Source organism: Bactrocera dorsalis, chromosome 3 (assembly GCF_023373825.1).
Source record: "Bactrocera dorsalis isolate Fly_Bdor chromosome 3, ASM2337382v1, whole genome shotgun sequence".
Classification (NCBI taxonomy): Eukaryota; Metazoa; Arthropoda; class Insecta; order Diptera; family Tephritidae; genus Bactrocera; species Bactrocera dorsalis.
Window position 1 is genome coordinate 77,614,859 of NC_064305.1, and position 19,061 is coordinate 77,633,919.

The following is a 19,061-nucleotide window of genomic DNA, read 5'->3' on the forward strand; positions in this document are numbered from 1 at the left end:
AGTTTGTTTCTAGGGAGGTTGATTATATACTTAAACCTTTTGAGGTTATAACCCGTCATTAGCAGCTTAACATGTGGCATGCCTTGAAGTTGTTGAGTATTATTTATGGTATAAGGAGCCACCGTACGAATGGTTCAGATCTTACCATGTTGTTATTTTTGTAGGGACAAAGTTCTGCCGAGTTGACAGTCATTGACCGGATAAAAAATTCGGGTGCGGTCGGGTTACGTAGATCCGACTGTCGTGGGAACAGTTCAGATACTACCATATTAGTGGCTGCTGTGAAGTGGGCGAGCCCATCAACCAGTTCATTCCCGACTATACTTTTGTGACCCTTTACTTGGTCACATTCAGCTAGACTATGCAGCCGTTCTCTACACTCCTGCATCAGTAGCGATTTGATCTCATAGGCTGAGATTGCCTTAAGGGGGTATTCTACTCTAGAAATCAAATTTTGGGCAGTTTTTTGAATTTTATTAAAAAAAAAACCAAAAATATTTTTACTATCCATTTTTATGGTGTTTTTATTGATATCTTAAGAATACAGAAAAAAAAATTAAAAAAAAAATATTAAAAATTAAAATAATTAGAGTGGGGGGGAGGTCGAGACAGGTGTAAAAAAAAATGGCGCATCCTGGTGACATTGATCCTGACTCTCCTGGTGGTCTGAAAAAATATCAAAAGAAATTCTTAATCAGTAAGGATGCTGTTATAGTCCCTATTTCAGGGAACACGAAAAAATTTTTTTTGGAAAAATGGCGACTGTCTGAAAATAAAAATAATTTTTTACGCTTTTTTTGAAATTCCTGAATTTTTTTAAAATATTAAAAACAAAGGATTAAGGATTATATAAAGATAAAGGATAAAGGATTATATAAAGAAGGTTCACACAAAATTTCAAGTAAATCGGTTGTATAGAACTTGAGATAAGGGCGGTACCGTGTGGAAAAAAATAGTTTCGAGAAAAACGCGTTTAAAAAGTGGGTCTACCTACCTACCGGGCTAGGTACTGCGTCACTAAAGTAACTGTAGCTCTTAAAATAATTTTAGTTTTTAAAAATCCTTTGGAGGATATGTTCTTAAGGGTCTAAACTTTAAATATATAAAAAAAAAATCGAATTTTTCAAAATTCTAGGGTAGAATATCCCTTAAGTGCCGCTTGACTGTCCCTAAGTATGGCTATACGTTCGTTGCAATAGTTGCGTTGGATGCTTGCATCTGATCTATCTATTCATCCTTATGTAACTATATATTAGAAATGGTCCTATAAAGGATGTTATAGCTTCGGTGCAGCTGAAGATAATGCTTGTTTTTAACTCAAGTCATCGCACGTAGTGCCGAACCGACAAAGCAGACCTCGATTTGTTATAGTAGTTTAAAGCAACTGTTATAACGGGTGATTTTTTTGAGGTTAGGATTTTCATGCATTAGTATTTGACAGATCACGTGGGATTTCAGACATGGTGTCAAAGAGAAAGATGCTCAGTATGCTTTGACATTTCATCATGAATAGACTTACTAACGAGCAACGCTTGCAAATCATTGAATTTTATTACCAAAGTCAGTGTTCGGTTCGAAATGTGTTTCGCGCGCGTGTTTTGTTCAGCGATGAGGCTCATTTCTGGTTGAATGGCTACGTAAATAAGCAAAATTTCCGCATTTGGGGTGAAGAGCAACCAGAAGCCGTTCAAGAACTGCCCATGCATCCCGAAAAATGCACTGTTTGGTGTGGTTTGTACGCTGGTGGAATCATTGGACCGTATTTTTTCAAAGATGCTGTTGGACGCAACGTTACGGTGAATGGCGATCGCTATCGTTCGATGCTAACAAACTTTTTGTTGCCAAAAATGGAAGAACTGAACTTGGTTGACATGTGGTTTCAACAAGATGGCGCTACATGCCACACAGCTCGCGATTCTATGGCCATTTTGAGGGAAAACTTCGGACAACAATTCATCTCAAGAAATGGACCCGTAAGTTGGCCACCAAGATCATGCGATTTAACGCCTTTAGACTATTTTTTGTGGGGCTACGTCAAGTCTAAAGTCTACAGAAATAAGCCAGCAACTATTCCAGCTTTGGAAGACAACATTTCCGAAGAAATTCGGGCTATTCCGGCCGAAATGCTCGAAAAAGTTGCCCAAAATTGGACTTTCCGAATGGACCACCTAAGACGCAGCCGCGGTCAACATTTAAATGAAATTATCTTCAAAAAGTAAATGTCATGAACCAATCTAACGTTTCAAATAAAGAACCGATGAGATTTTGCAAATTTTATGCGTTTTTTTTTTTAAAAAGTTATCAAGCTCTTAAAAAATCACCCTTTATTACCAATATTTTCCAAACAAAAAATTTAGGTTTTAACAGCATAAAAATAACAGTCAAAGAGTATTTTTGCTACTTCAAACAGCTTGGACTTATTTTCTGTATTTTCCTTCAGTATTAATTTTATATGCAAAATTTTTATTAAAATTTAAATTTCAAACGGTCAACAAAGTTAGTTGCTGCTGAAGTATGCTGAATTGAAATATAAATTTTATTTGCGCATTCCTTAGAGAATTCTTTGCCTGTGAAATCTTAGGAATTTTTCATTAGCAAACCACAAGCACCGAAATAAATATGGCAATTCCTTAATTTGTGCAGTTACCTTAACCCATTTACAGCCATTGGTCGATTTATCGACCAGCAAATTTGAAAAATCACCAAGTCGAAAATGAACGAGATCTGCGTGAAATCAATAATTTTATGCGATTTTGCAACTTTCTGAATCCGTGGCTAAACGGCTCAATGTAACAATCTCAAAAAATGTTAAGCATCGAGTGTTTTTTTATTATAATCAAAATAAAAAGTTGAAATGAAATCAATGCGGTGGATCTAGGTGCGGCCGAAAATGGGTTAAACATTTTATGATCGCACCACAATGGTCCACCCCTTTGTACGCCTACGCCACTGAGGCTGCTATGCAACCGAGCAATTTTACAGCTGCTCCGACCGCATCGCTATGCAGAGATGAATGTTGGCTTGCGCAGTCAGCTGCCAATGATGATTGTTGTGGTGCTGGCGCTGATGGCCAAAGTGATTGCTGTAGGTGGGGACGTGTATGTATGTGGGCGTATGTGTGAGTATATGTATTTGTGTTTGTGGCAGCAACAGTTGCGCTGTCGGCCGGTGTGTGGGTGGCAGCGCTGCAATCGGTTATATGCATTTCACGCTTCGTCTGCTCGCTGCAGTATGCGTGCATTCAAAGCATATGGTGGGCCTGCTGTTGCAACTGCTCGACCGCAAACAAATGTGTGCGCACCCACAATTGCCTTGCGAACGCTTCACGCTGTATATGCATGTGTGTGTGCTTGTGTGTGTTGCTCAAAATATTTGCATGCGCTCTCATATTAACTAATTTCCTTGTGTATGCGAATGAGCTGCCTTTCAAACCGGGCTGCAACTGCCTGCCGCACAAGATACCCTACATTCTAGGGAGCATGCCTTTACAGCCTTCCGCTCTTCATTTTTCTCCCTGAAGGTCTTGCCGGTTTAGTGCCTTTTTCTGCTTTGCCTGCACCTCTTGGCAAACACTCGATTTAACTCGTTGCAATTGTGTTTGCTGCTGCATCACTGCATCTGTCGCTGTTGTTGGTGTTGCTAGTCTTGTTTTTGTTGCTGCTGTTGTTTTTGTTGCTCTATCTTTATTGTTGTTGTGCTTGTTTGTTGTTGACATTATTTTTGTTGTTCCTTTTATTGTTGTTATTCTTGTTTTTGTTGTTTTTATTGTCGTTGTTGTTGGTATTATTGTTGTGAACTTGAGCTGCTGCTAAGAATGCCAGAATTTAAATCAGCAGCTTGTGGTCGTCTATTGTGCTGGTGCAGCAGCAAGTGCAGCGCTGCGCAGCGTCAGTGGCAGCAAGCAAATCTTCAAGTAGGCAATTTTGCCATTCCAACTTTGGCTTCGACTGCATGGCTTCGCTGCATTCCTATACACTCTCCTCTACACGCACAAAGCTTTAACTTGCAGTCAGCTGCACTTGCATTGTTCGGCAAAAGGCCACAACAGCTGCAATGACATGCACCAACATATTTTGTAGTGCCACTTCAGCCATTGCCTCGAAAAATTTTCGTGCTAAATTGAATTTACTGAAAATTTTCGTGCGAGTTCCTTGACATTTCCCCCGAAAATACTCTATTCAAGTGCTTTAAATCGAATGCAAGAGATAGAACATGTTGTAGATTCTATAGAACTATGCACTTTTAAGCTGTTTTGATACTCAACGTTAAGCTTTTGAGAAGCACGTCAGATAAAGTATGTCTGCTGAGCTTTATAAATAATTTGGGGATAGTATATTATTCTCTTTCAAATTTTTCAATATGGAAAGAGGAGAGGCGAGAAAATGTATAATAGTATATAGTAAATGGTTTTCTTTCAAAACTTCAACCATTATTCAAAGCAACTTTTATTTGAGGCCATCGTATTTTTTTGAAGTTATACTTCTTATACGACGCCGGAAAAGGTTGCGATAGATTCTGGTTGCGCAACTTTCCATATAAAATTAACGCAAAGTTGCGCAACCTCGCTCCATCCATATCAATGTACGCAACCTTGTCTGCGAAGATGTGCGAGCAGCAAGCGAAGCGGTGACAATCGGCGATCGTTTGTTCGTTTCTTTCGGCACAGCTCGGCCGACACAACAACACAACACAATGTTCCATGCTTATGCTGTTGTTGTTTTTGTAGAACAATGTTTCAATTTTTGGTTGGTGACATATTCACATGTGTGCGCATATGTATGTTTGTATGCTTGTGCATTATTGAAGTTATACTTCTTTTTCTTTCGTTTGTCTTTCATTTCTGCGAATTCTCAACTATTTTGTGTGACTTTTAATTGAAATACTCTGCGTTGGCCTTTCAGAATCACACAGAATCATTTCTGTGGTTTTTGAAACTGACCCACGATGACGAGGTATATGGTTTTATCTGGGAGCGTGAGATTTAAGAAAATCGCTCGCTTACAAGGGATAAAACGACTTCTGAGTGGCGATTTTAATGAATAAATTCACAGAATCATTTCTGTGCTTTTTGAAATCTATACTAATAAATATTAAAAATACATTTATTAAGACTAGACTTCTCAGGGCATCACAGCAATGTTATGCATATGCATATACATATTATGTATATGTATATTGCTGTGATAAATTTATTGCGAAAGCAAATGTTCTACAAAGTATGTATATTTCTATACTTAAACAAAATTATTAGAACCATCGTATGTTTCTTGCATTCATAACCACATCATACTTAAGTCAGCGCCACCTAATTGTCAATGGTGGTGTTGGTGGTAAGCGTTTGGAAGGTCAAGATGCTAACACAGGTCCCAGGTTCGAATCCCGACAGAATAAATTTTTAATTTGTTGCTTTTAACATCGTATACTATAAAAATGAATATTTTTCTTTATTTTAATTTCTATTAGTAAGAAAAATATTTATTTGTGTAGTATACGATGTTAAAAGGCATACATCTTCTATCCTATCTTGTGTATCTGCACATGCTCATATGAGTGTATGTATGAGTGTATGTATGCATTCATATATACTTATATGTACATATATTTGCGTACATTGCCGAACAAATAAATCACAAGCATACAAACATACATATGCGTACACATATGAATATGTCACCAACAAAAAATTGATCTTCACAAGTCAATCCGGCAGCCAAATTGGCGAAGAACGAAAGAGAGATGATTACCCTGCATAATCTCTTCCGCAACGATGAGACGGAACTACTTTCTGAGTCAAAATTCATTAATTTAGACTTTGCTTTATTCTTCATTTTATGTGCATAATAAATTTATAAAATGTGAATTTAAGTCTTCTAGTTTTCTTTCATACAAAATGATATGCATTTCTGAATATCACTAAGAAGTATAACTTCATCCGCGCGTAGGGACTCCACGCACCTTTTTTTTATCACTTTTCCATCTTTTCGCAGTTCATGAATTCCATTTGAGAAGAACGAGAATGCATCTCCAAATAGTTTTTAACGGATCTTGACACATAAGGACAAGCATGGTATGATATTCAGTCGCGAAATTCGCGCGTATTTCCACAATCGCTCGCTTCAAGTTGATGAATTGTGGTCTTTGGCTTTACGTGGTTGTTTCACTCGATTTCAGAAGTCCATAATGGAAGCTTCTAATCCCACCAAATATAACGCATAACCTTGCCGTCATAATTATACTCCCTGGTTGGCCGTACTTTGCACATGATTCTTTGTATTTATAGTAGGTGATAATAGATCCATTTTCTATCATCAGTTGCTATCCGATGCAGAAACGACTTATTTTTCTAGGGTTCAAGCAGCATTGCTTACATACAAAGTTTTCTATCAATATCTCTTAGCTTTAATTCTTATGGAACCACCCTGTCTTCCTTGATTAAAAATATTTCCAGCTTTTTTTTTAAAGAGTAAGAGATTCTGCTAGCTTCCAGTTCCTCGTCTTGGAATTATTTTCTTCGACTTGTAAGCCAAAATCACCAATTTTAAAGCATACAAGCAACCTCCCACCTCACTATCAACGTGTGTTACTTAGTATTGTCCAGATAGAACACAAAGCCTCACCAATTGGGTAAAGATAACTGCTTCCGACCGATTGCTTCTATCAGACAATCCAATTTTTGACTTCACAGGCAAGGAATTAAGAGTTTGGCGATGTAGGTGTAGCTCACAGTAGAGATAATTTCTTTCCAAAATAATAATAGAATAGAACTCTCAGAGGCTTATTGATGGATAATATGACTTTTCTCCAATATAACTTTATATTAATTCTATACCAGATCCACTTTCTATATGGAGTTCGAAGTGCTCTTCTGCCTCCTATTCCTCCTTCGTTACTCTTCCTCTTTTACCTTCTGTTTTACTATAAAGCCACGAAAACATATAGCTGCAAATATTTCGAAAAAATTAAGCCAAAACTTTATTAGTGAAAATTTTTAGTATAAAAGAAGTCTGAAATTCCAGTGCGTTGAGCTAATAGAGCCAACAAAATGATGAGAGTTCAATAAGCTCATAATTTGGAGTTATTATCGGTCACTCGTTACATAGTAATTACTCACTTCGGCCCCTTTGCCGTTGGATTGAATATATTTATGCACCTCGTCCAGTTCTTTGGGATCTTCATGTGATTTATGCACTTTCTTCAAAACCCACTTTCTTCAAAACAAAAGTACACTTATTAACTGGAACCTCTCTGTCATGAAGGTGGTATAATTGTTATTTCACGGGCATGTGTACCGAAAGTTATTGACATAAGAACAAGCCGAGGTTCAGTTTGGCCAATATTTCATTCATTAAGTTGTATATAAAACTCTCTTCTTCTTTATTAGCGCAGACATCGCTTACGAATATAAGGAACCATGTGTAAAATTACACGCAAGTTAGGATAGTTCCCTGACTGCCGTTCACTTGGGAATGGCCAGAAATGATTATTTTATATATGGCTTAAGCAGCTCACGACTTCCGGTCTTAGACCAAGTATGCTCTGGGTAGCCAAAAAACATCAGTTTGAAGGCTAGCTAAAGTGAGAAGGCGAAACATCCCTCCCTAAAGTCATGCGCTGGGGTTGGGACGCGACACTTAAAAAAGCACCCCAATGAAAAGATCAGAATAGTCTTGGATGATAGACCCCCTATTTGTATGATCAAATTAGAAGTTGAAACTGGTTTTCTTATTATAATCCGTTTCTGTAGTTCTTAATACCCTCCAATTACTGCCGGCTTAACCAATTTTAAATAAAAAACTCAATTATAAATTTGACTCAATTAACTTTTCTGCGGAAATCGTTATCAATTAGTCACTCAATTACAAGAAATTGACTAATTGTTCAATTAATCGTATGTTTTAATAAAGCATGAGGTTTTTCTGACTTTGCAAGTGCTTGGGTCCAGTTGAAAAAAGTATCCTAGCGACATATTTTCTCAAAATTTGGTTGAGCAGAACTTTCCCGTTCTTTGATTCTAGAGATCAGTATGTTGTAATAGTAAATAATTCTTAAGGGTACTCGAGAGCTTTTAAAAGTGAGCGTCTTCCTTAGCTAAGACGAGAAATTCAGGAAAGCATAACTATGCCCTTGAACTGAACTCTAAAATAATAACTCTTCGTATGAGATTTGGTACAAAAACTTCAAGTCTATAGCTCGGTATCGCTTTGGAAGGCATGAATATCATATTTGTAAACACTTCACCAACTACTTCGCTTTTTGAAATACAAAATCTTGTTCTTCAGATCTTTTTTCATTGGATTTGTGGTCCCAGACCAAATACCACGTAGTCTTTAGAGCTGGAACAGCGCAAAAATTATTGAATTACATAAAATATCTTAACTTAACTTTTAATACCAGTTTGGTGTCAGAAAAAAAGTTAAAATTCATTACGATGCAGTTACATATTTTCACTGGGTTAACCAGCAGCCTTCACCGAGCTCAACCGCGCTCTTGTAATAACCACTTTAGTCATCTCATACACGCATTTGTAAGCAACGCTGAGCCAGCTGTGAGCTCACGCATACAATTCTCAAGCATTCCGGTGGCTACTCCACAATTTACGACATACCACTTAAACACGGTCCAACGTAACGTACACAAGTTGCAACACGAACACCCGAGCGACCAAGGGTCACAGCGATGCGCCGGCATGCATAATTTTCTCTCATTTTTAATTTGAATGTCAGCTTTCTAAACTATTGCAATTTTACACTATATAAAATTGCAACAATAAAAACAACATGAATATGTAAAGCGCTCAGTTTAAAGTGACCTAGTGACTAGAGGTAAATTTGAACAGAAAAAGAGCAGCAAAATTTTCACCTTAGCAACACCTGCGTTGCTAGAGACGGAGTATATGCGGTTGTGGGAGATAAAATTTGTATGTAAATCTGGTTACTTGTGGGTTAATGTGTGTAGGTGTCTGTGTGTGAGTCTTATCTGCATGCTGAAACATTTATATATGTATGTACATATGTATGTGTGCTGTGATCCCAGCTATCCTGTTGGCATAGTCTAAACCCTAACCGCTGCACTGCATGCGCCGAGGTGTGTCTAATTATTGCGGTTGCCTGCACCCTAGCACTGCGTAAGTATTGGTGTATGCACTGGTTTGCTTGAAAGTGGATGTATATGTGTGTGTCAATTGTTGTTGCCACCGAATTATAGCTAAAACGTTGAAAAAGAATACCAACTCGCTCACTCATACGCGCTGTTGGCCATAAATGCACATTAGGTTGATTCAAAAAAAAAAATTTTTGTTTTTTTTTATTGGTACTCGGAAAAATGGGTTCCTAGACACCTCTAAGAAATCCTCTCCAAATATGAGTTTTTAATTGTAACGGGAAGGTCTTCCGCCTAACGGTTTTCTATTTTTTCTTATTATCAGATAGAAAAATTTATATCTCGCTTCCAACTACATGAAAAAATATCTTGTTAATTAGGTTTTGTAGGAAATTGATTGCTCTAAAATATGGTCTCTTAAGATTTTTTCGTAAACCCAACCGTTTAAAAGATATTAACAGTTGAACTTTGATTATTTTTGGTAAAATTTTTTATTTCTTATTAATTTTATAACTCAATGAAAAAAAATTATTATGAATAGGTTTTTGGAGAGGATTTCTTAGAGGTGTCTAGGAACATGTTTTTCACAGAACCAAACGAAAAAAAAATTTTTTTTTTTGATCCACCCTAATATGCATTGATGTTTGACGATGAATATCTCGTAAACGCTTAACTTAATCGAAAAATCATAGTAGACCATTTTTATAGAGCAGTAAATTTCCTACAAAACTATGTGTTTCATCATTCATAATAATTTTTTTTCATTGAGTTATAAAATTAATAAGAAATAAAGATTTTTTCCAAAAATAGTCAAATTTCAACCGTTAATATCTTTTAAACGGTTGGGTTTACGAAAAAATCATAAGAGACCATATTTTAGAGCATTCAATTTCCTACAAAACCTAATTAACAAGATATTTTTTCATGTAGTTGGAAGCGAGATATAAATTTTTCTATCTGATAATAAGAAAAAATAGAAAACCGTTAGGCGGAGGACCTTCCCGTTACAATTAAAAACTCATATTTGGAGAGGATTTCTTAGAGGTGTCTAGGAACCCATTTTTCCGAGTACCAATAAAAAAAAAACAACAAATTTTTTTTTGAATCACCCTAGTGTACATATATATGTATGTGTGAGTGCGTTTGTATATGTGCATCCATATGCTTGTAGCTGTGCGTTGAAAATTTCATTTCTAAAAACTCGCTTCTTAAAAATCCTAGTAAATTTTGTGGCTTTGCGCAAAAATATCCACATTAAATTTTGCCTGTAAGCTCGTGTGCTGGCCGACCACAGTTACATAAGCGCCAAATGCATATTTTAATTAAAAATCTGTGCAATTTTCCTTTCCACTGGCAGCTGGCAAGCCACCTTACCTATTACGTTCCCTCAAAATATTGCATGCGGCGAGTACTCTTAACTCAACCACTCGCTCCCTTTCTCTCCTGTCATGCAACTTAACCTTACTCACCTTCAGTTCGGCGGCGCTAGCGCCCGGGACAGCTGCTGATGCATGCATTTTCCATGCGGCGTGAAATATGTGATTTCCTTTATGCGGTTTGCACTGACAAACATCAGCTGAAACGTGACAAAATTGAAATTTTCCACCAAAGCGGCAAAAATGAATCCAAAAATAGCGCGCGCGCGCGGCAAAAAATCAAGCATACAAACAAAACAAACAAAAAATATAATAATCAACAAAATTTTGAATTACACGAATTGCCATGGGAACTGCAACAACCAAAAACCAAAAACAACAACAGCAATAATAAATATTTTTACAACAATTGCTTGCATTTAGTACATTGTAATTTGATTGGGGAAATGCTGTAGCGTCGCGCGCTTGTGTGTGTGTGTGTGCCTGCGCGTGATTGCAAGCGTGTGAGTGTATGTGTACATGCTGTTAGTGTATGCGCGCTTTTATATGCAGCGCTTTGGTTGCACGTAAAACGCGCGCGCGGCCGCCCACGATAAGCACGTGCCACCGCAACTGTGGCCAACAGGGCGTATGAGTGCTCGCTTTTCATTCAATTCCATTTCGTTGTCGCTGCGCAGCATCTTTGCTGCTAAACTTGATTACCAGTGAGTTAATTATTTTTTGGCGCGCATATGTACGTGCAGGTATTGGCGTGGCTGTGTGTGTGTATGTGGTTGTCGCGCTGCAATCGCCGTGTTGGCTGTGAATTGTGTTTGCCAATGTAATGAAATAATTTTCGTGCGGAAAATTCGAAAATGATGAAATGAAAATTCGATTTGAACACAATTTATAGCAAATATTTGCCGAAAATGTCAGTGTGTTTGCAGTGAAAATGATTATTGATATTTGTTGCTGAAAATGCATTTTGCTTTATTTGTTTTGAAATTACCAATTATGAAAATGTATTTTTAAGTCGCACAAAATGACAATAAAATGTTATATATTCTGACATTATAAGCAATTGGGGTTATGAATATGGCTTTAAATATATTAAGGAGCATCACCGATTTTGAACTAACAGAAATAAAAGAAATAAATCACGCAATTTCTCTATATAATGATATCGACGACCATTGATTGGGTGAAAAATGCCAATTTGGTTGACTAAAAATCATTTGATTTTCAGCAAAGTTCAAATTTTTACTGAAAGTCTCCTCCTTTTGAAAAATTTTCGAAAATTTCAAATAACCGTAACAGTATTTAAATAAAAACTAGGTATTTGTAAATTTGCAACATCATGTTTTTTTCTATATACCTACATACATATTGTATAAACAAAAGTTGTTGAAAAAAAATAAAAAATATTTTCGGGATCCCGATTTACATCATTCAAAATTTCGGCATCATAAAAAAGTTTTCCATTTGAAACATGTTCTTGAAAAGATTAGAAAATATTTTCGCGATCCCGAATTGCATTATTCAAGATTTCGGGATCCCGAAAATGTTTTATAATTTTTTGAGTAACTGGTTTTTCGTTATAAATATATCCAAATTGATTTGAAAATATTTTCGGGATCCCGAGTTACATCATTCAAGATTTCGGGATCCGGAAAATCTTTCCCTATTTTTTCCAATAACAGCTTTTTTGTTATAGATACGAGTATGTATATCGAAAAAAAAAAAAACATTTACAAAATTGCATCATTGAAGACATCGGGATCCCGAAAACCTAAGCTATGTTATTTAGGATCTCATATTTTCTTATGATGTTCTATAGCATTTCCACTAAAAAATATTTTAATTAATAATTACATATATTAGCACCACTGCTTATTCGAAAATGCTTAGAAGTCATAGAAATGAGGCGACAAGTCTCAAGAAATTCATATATTGTAAAACTTGAGTTCGTTTAAACTAAAGAAAACTTCTGTTTTATATAAGGTCTAGGAAATACAATAACAATAAACCTCATGGATCAAATTTGCATCTGCGAACCAAATTTTATATAATAAAAAAATTTTAAATTTATGGATCCCAAAATTTTTAATCATCTAATTCGGGTTTCCCGATATAACATTTAGAGCTATATCAGGTTGCATAAAAATTAATTATCGAAAAAATTAAAAATAGAAATTTGTTATAATTTTCTATGGCGTTTCGGAAAAATATTCGAAAAATCTTCGGAGAAGTGCAAAAGAGTAGACAAGGTTTAAAGAAATTAGTAAATAGTAGAATTGAGGCCTACGGAAGCAAAGAAATCTTCTGTTTTATGTAAAGTCTAGGAAATGCTATGAGAAAAAACCTCATAGATCCATTTTCTATCTACGAATCCTGAAGTGAATGATTACTGGCGATGAAAAGTGGATCTCTTACGACAATGTCAAGGTAGAGACATTGAGCAGGTGTGAGGCGGTACAAACGAAGATCAAACCAGAGTTGACGGTCTAAAAGATTTTGCTATGTGTTTGGTGGGCTTGGCTGTGAACCATCTACTATGGGCTAACAGTTATAAATTGGTTATATATTGGTTATATATCTGACAATGATTTTCAATTTATTTTTGATGATACGTTGGTTTGAATTTTAGGTGTTGATACATTTTCGCGAAAATGGATACTAGCCACTGGTGAAGCTCCACACTATGCTCCATATATGTATTATCGGTTATGCTATCGGCTATACTATTGGTTATACTATAAAGAGAGTTTTTAGAAAATTTTTGGACAGAAAAGTATTCGTACTTTCATTTTGTTGCGCATTGCTATTTTCTCACTTTTTCGTTGAATTCGATTTCTAGATCGTTTAAGCAGTTTATTACCATAAATTACAATAAAGGCCACACACCACAGCGCTACAAAGCACGGCGGTCTGATTTATTACAAAATTTCTATTTTTAGACTTTACATTAACACAACAACAACAACAACAACGGCTTTATTGAAAACCATAATAATTAAAATTGAACAGTTTTTATTGTTTCTCCTTTGACCTCAAGTAAATAGAAGAATTTCTTTAGCAACTTTTGCCGCACAACCAACGGAAAGAAGATACGACACAACAACAAAAGCGAAGCGCGACTGCCCCACATCGACGTGCTTAATTTATAGCTTATCTGTTCGCAGTCGATTGAGTTCAAACGACTTAATTATTTGGCCCAATTGAAGCCCCACAGCACCCACTACAGAATGCACTGAAATAAAAGCCAACAACAATACAAGTGCATAAATGTGTGTGTCTATGTATATAAGTGTGTGGGTGGCTAGCGCAGGCTGCGCATGACGCGGCAACAAACCAGATTAGCGGCATATTAATGAAGTCGCCCGGCAGCGTGGCAAGATAAGACAAAACACACAGTGTGGGAGTAAAGCAGAAAATGCGGCTGGCAAAGTCTATAAACAATAGCAAGTCGACGCAACGCACATCTGACTTCGTGCCTTCCTGCATTTCCGCTTCCATTTAACGCGTTCGATTACAACAATTGACTTGGCTGCGATTTTTGTTTACCGTATGTATGTATATACAAGTATATAAATATTAAATCGCACGCTATCAGCTATCGAAGGCTGTTGTTGCTAGTCGTTGTTGTTATTTTGTCTTTATGGGTTTCTATGGTGAGCGCTTGCGGCCAAGTGCTCGTGCGTTCGCCCAACATTTTGGGTCATCAAATTCAACGCCCACAAATAAGAAACACATTGTTGTTGTTTTTGTTGTAATATTGTTGTTAATTGTTACTGTTTCATATCTGTTTTGTATGGCGTTATTTCCTTTGATATTCTTGTTGTTGTAATACGATAACAACGCACATAAGTAGATGCTTAGTGGCTGCGCGCTCTATCAGCGTCTGTTGGTGGTCTGTTTTGTTTCAAAAGAAAAAGATAATAGACGAAAAATATACCAAAGGGGCAATACCATTACCCCCAATTGTGTTTACAATAAAGAGTCGCGTTATTGCAGTTACAACAACAGCAAAAACGTTACTCGCTAAGACCACAAGCTGCTACAAATATTTCACAATATAATCACAACTTTGTTGTTGTTGTTGTTGTGCCGGCTTATAGTGATTTCTTCTATTCTTCACATCTGCTCTCTTTTCTCCTTAAAATTCATACATATACCTCCATTGTTCTGCATTTTAATACACACTCCCTCTCTCTCTCCCTTCATTTTTGTCTCTTATACTCTCCACACTTTCTTCTCTTTTTCTCTTCGCTTTAAACTTGCTGTTTACTTTGGCTTCATTTCACTAGAACTTTACATTTTATTTTCTTTCTGAAAATCACTTCACGCTTCACCCATACTTGTTTATTTCCGTTTGTGTATTATGTATCTCTCCGTGTGTTTCTGTGGAAATTGTGTGTACTTGTGCGTACATCAAATTGAGTTCTTGTATCGTCGCGTAAATGTTTTCCAATAAAAATGAAATTGTTCCATAAAAACAACATCAAAAGCGGCAAAGTTGTCCGAAGCGCTTAGCGATGTGTTAATTGCTGTTGCAGCTATAGGCTCACACTCTTTTATGAACCGCGGAATGTGGTTCTCCGTTGGAGATAAAATTTCTGGAAAATACTCAATTCATTGCAAGCCGTAAATTATTGGTCACTTGCGGTTATGGTCTGATTAATGCAGGGCTTTTGCTGGCTCAATATATGAAATATTCCATATTGAGATGAAAGAAATATTGAAGTTGTTTTACCCTGAACAGGTTATATAAAGTTAGCAAAGTACAGGGTAGGCCATTTAAAGTTGACCCATTTGTTTCTAAAAGAAAAGAACAAAAGAAAACAATGTTTTTTGTTCATTTCAAAAATAATTTATTTTGGTCCAAAGGGATTTGTTTCAGCTAATATTTAAAAATTAGATCGCGTAAATGGGCACCTTTAGCTTTGACAGCTAAATGCACTCTTTTTTCGACATTTTCCATGACTTTGGCCAATGTTTCGGATGATATGGCGGCTTTTTCACGTCGAATGTTGGCTTTCAGTTGAGCTAAGGTCTTTGGCTTATTAGCGTATACCTTGGATTTCAAATAACCCCACAAATAAAAGTCTGGTGGCGTCAAATCTGGTGATCTCGGTGGCCAGTCAACATCACCATTTTTCGATATCAATCGCCCGGGGAAAAATGGTCGCAATAAATTGATTGTTGGTCGAGCTGTATGGCATGTAGCCCCGTCCTGTTGAAACCAGAAGTTATCCATGTCATTTTCGCGAATAATGGGTATCACAAAATCCGTTATCATGGCTCGATAACGCTCACCATTGACTGTTGTCGTGGCTCCATCATCGTCTTCGAAAAAATACGGTCCGATGATCATATTCGCGCAAACACCGCACCAAACTGTTACTTTTTGGTCGTAAAGAGGCTGTTCTTCAATTAATTGAGGATTTTCGGTGGCATAAAATCGGCAATTTTGCTTGTTTACGCCTCCATTCAACGAGAAATGTGCCTCGTCTGACATGATGAGTTTTCGCCAAAAGTCAAGTTCGTTTTCAGCCATTTCGATGGCCCATTTGCCAAAATTAAGGCGTCGCGGATAATCAGCTGGGTTTAGTTTTTGTGCCATTTGAATTTTATATGGAAACATCTTCAAATCTTTATGAATTATGCGTCGGAGAGTGGTGCGAGAGATGTCTAATTCCTGAGAGCGGCGATAACTCGATGTCGATGGAGTCTCCTCAATACTGGCTCGTACAGCTTCGATATTTTCATCAGAACGTCTTGTGCGTTGTCTGGATGCATGACTGGCATTACTGAGATTACCGGTGTTCACAAATTTTTCGTATAAAGACTTAATTGTGTTCTTAACTGGAGCACTTTTCACTTTATTTTTTTTGCGAAACACACGTTGAGTTAACACAATTGAAAAGTTATTTTGAATATAAAGCTGAACAATTTCAGCGCGTTCTTTTGGAGTGTACTGTTCCATGGTATAAATTGTCTTCGAATGACGCTTCTAACGCGGTATGACATTAGCCGATTTGTCAGCGCTGTTAAAAGTTACAGCGTTGCCAGATGGGTCAACTTTAAATGGCCTACCCTGTATTATGTAACCGCTAAAAGAAATCGTTGGGGACCCTATTAGATATATATTGGTCAACATAATCGGCCCACTGAACGAATTATTTGTAACACCATCATCCATTTTGAGGCCCAGCATTCATTATTGGATAATATTTCACGCGCCTTGATTACCGACTACTCGATGCCTGAAATTGAAGTTTATGATCTCGGCGAGATTTTGTTTCAAGAAGACGGCGCCACTTGCCGCATATCGTATCAATCAATAGATTTACTGAAAGAACACTTCGGTGAGAAGATAATTTCACGTTTTGGGCACGGCCGCTTGGAACAAAACAGCACGCATCTCATTTGCCAGTTTCCAGTCCAAATGCTCGAACGATTCTTCGAAAATTGGACTCTTTCGAATGATTATAAATATTTCCCAATAAATTTTAAGTTTCTGTGTTTCTTTTTTAATTAAAAAAAGTTAAAAAGGGTACTTTGAAATGGATTACCCTTTATCTATGATAATGCTTGAATAAAGTTTATTTTCCGAAACAAATTAACTTAAGCTAGTTTAGAGTAAAGCAGTTTATATAATATAATGATTTTTTTAAATTATCAAAATTCAAACTAATTCTAGGTTACGTTCCCAACCAAAATATTTCATAATTTTCAACTATTCACAGTATTTCCAAATACTTTCTGGGCAACTTCCACCACAACAATGCCAGTATGACAGCAAACACACTCGCGATCGCTTGCCTTTCAATGACAGCGCAAATTTGTTGAAATGTTTTTGTGAAATGTTAAATAGGATTTAACTGAGCAAACTTTGACGCCACAATTATTGCAACTATGCGCGAAAAAAGTTGTTAAAAACTAAAAATAACATTGCGGTGAATGAAAAGCAAAAACAAAAAAAAAAATTAATAGCGAAGTGTGAGTATTGTTAGAATTGCGCGAAAATCGCACCATTTAAATGGCTGTGCGTATGAGTGTGTGTGTGTGGGTTGAAATAAAAACTGACGCGAAATGAAAAATTCATATAATATTGAAATAAAAATAAAAAAAATAATAAAAAATATGCAACGAAAGCACCCGAAGCAATTAAAAAACTGTTAATGAAATTAAGTTGGCGTGTAGTTGTGAATTGTTTGGCCACGGGCACTCAAATTGCTAGTTAAATCGTAAAAATATTTTCATAAACGTTAATCCGGCGAGAGTTGGCGATTTAGAATGTGTGCAAGTTGATTGCTATTTGACAGCTAATTTTGGTGTTATGTGTGTGAGTAATTAATCCAAAAATTACAGTTTTTTTTATTAGATTAAATTTATGTTTTGGTAATCTGTTGTGGTTACTGAACTATAAAAAAGTTATTGCGTTAGCTGGCGTTGGAGTCGAACTACTGTGAAAAGTGGTATGCAAGGTATGCATGTGTTTGGGTATGCTTTGATATACTTGTTGACAAAGAAGGGCAGAAAATTTAAATAAATTCCGGTAGGTGTCGCTTGAAAGGAATTATAACCTAACATATTTGTATCAAAAAAGATGTTTTAGGTAAATAAAGTTCCAAAAACAGATTAAAAAAATTAAAAAAAGAAGCAATACAAGCTTCACCGAAGCTTTAATACAGTTGTTTTGGTCCATAATTCTTATCAAATTTCGTGGAGATATCTCATCAAATGAAAAAGTTTTCCATACAAGCAAATGCAAATTGAGTTTTTTATTGCTTCCGCTATCAGATACGACGGCTGATTTGGCTCGTCTTGGAAGACCCACACGGTCGATTGCTGGTTTGTTTCGGGCTCATACGCATAGATCCATGATTCGTCACCTGTGACGATCTTATAAACGTCTTTTGAAGCACCGCGATCGTATTTTTTCAGCATTTCTTTACACCAATCCACACGAGCCTTTTTTTTGAGCGATTGTCAAATTGTGCGGGATCCAACGAAAACAAACCTTTTTTACGGCCAGGTGTTCATGCAATATCGAATGTATGCTGGTGGGAGAAATGCATAGGCATGCCTCTATCTGAAGGTATGTTACATGCCGTCTTGCATTATCAGTTCACGTACGGCATCGATGTTGTCTGGCACAACGGCTGTTTTTGGACGACCTTCACGGAATTCGTCTTTGAGCGAGCGTCGGCCACGATTGAATTCGTTGTACCAGTTTTTCACAGTGCTATAGAATGGTGGTTCATAGCCATACAAAGATTTTAGTTCATCGATGCACTCTTGTCGTGATAATCCACGTCGAAAGTTGTGAAAAATGATCGCACGAAAATGTTCACGAGTTAATTCCATTTTTTGGCCGAGATGAATTTTTTAATTCCGTGTAAATAAAACAATTCACGATTAAATGACAAAACGTTCTGAGTGATGTTATGCTAAAAAATCAAACTTTCCAATGAAAATGTCAGATTGCACCTGGCAACACTTAGTGTTGCCTAGTCCAGAAATATATATAGCAACCTACGTATACCCAATATACAGGGTAGGCCATTTAAAGTTGACCCATTTGTTTCTAAAAAAAAAGAA

The 19,061-nt window shown here is 36.6% G+C and overlaps 2 protein-coding genes and 1 pseudogene across 13 annotated transcripts in view; 2 read left to right on the forward strand and 1 right to left on the reverse strand.

The window, feature by feature from the left end:
* Positions 1-19,061, reverse strand: part of LOC105229157 (ATPase inhibitor A, mitochondrial) — a 443,346-nt gene that overhangs the window by 223,246 nt on the left and 201,039 nt on the right. The gene's annotated exons all lie outside the window — the stretch shown is intronic.
* Positions 1-19,061, forward strand: part of LOC105229164 (syndecan) — a 456,640-nt gene that overhangs the window by 203,115 nt on the left and 234,464 nt on the right. The gene's annotated exons all lie outside the window — the stretch shown is intronic.
* On the forward strand, positions 4,899-5,028 carry LOC125777908 (small nucleolar RNA U3; annotated as a pseudogene).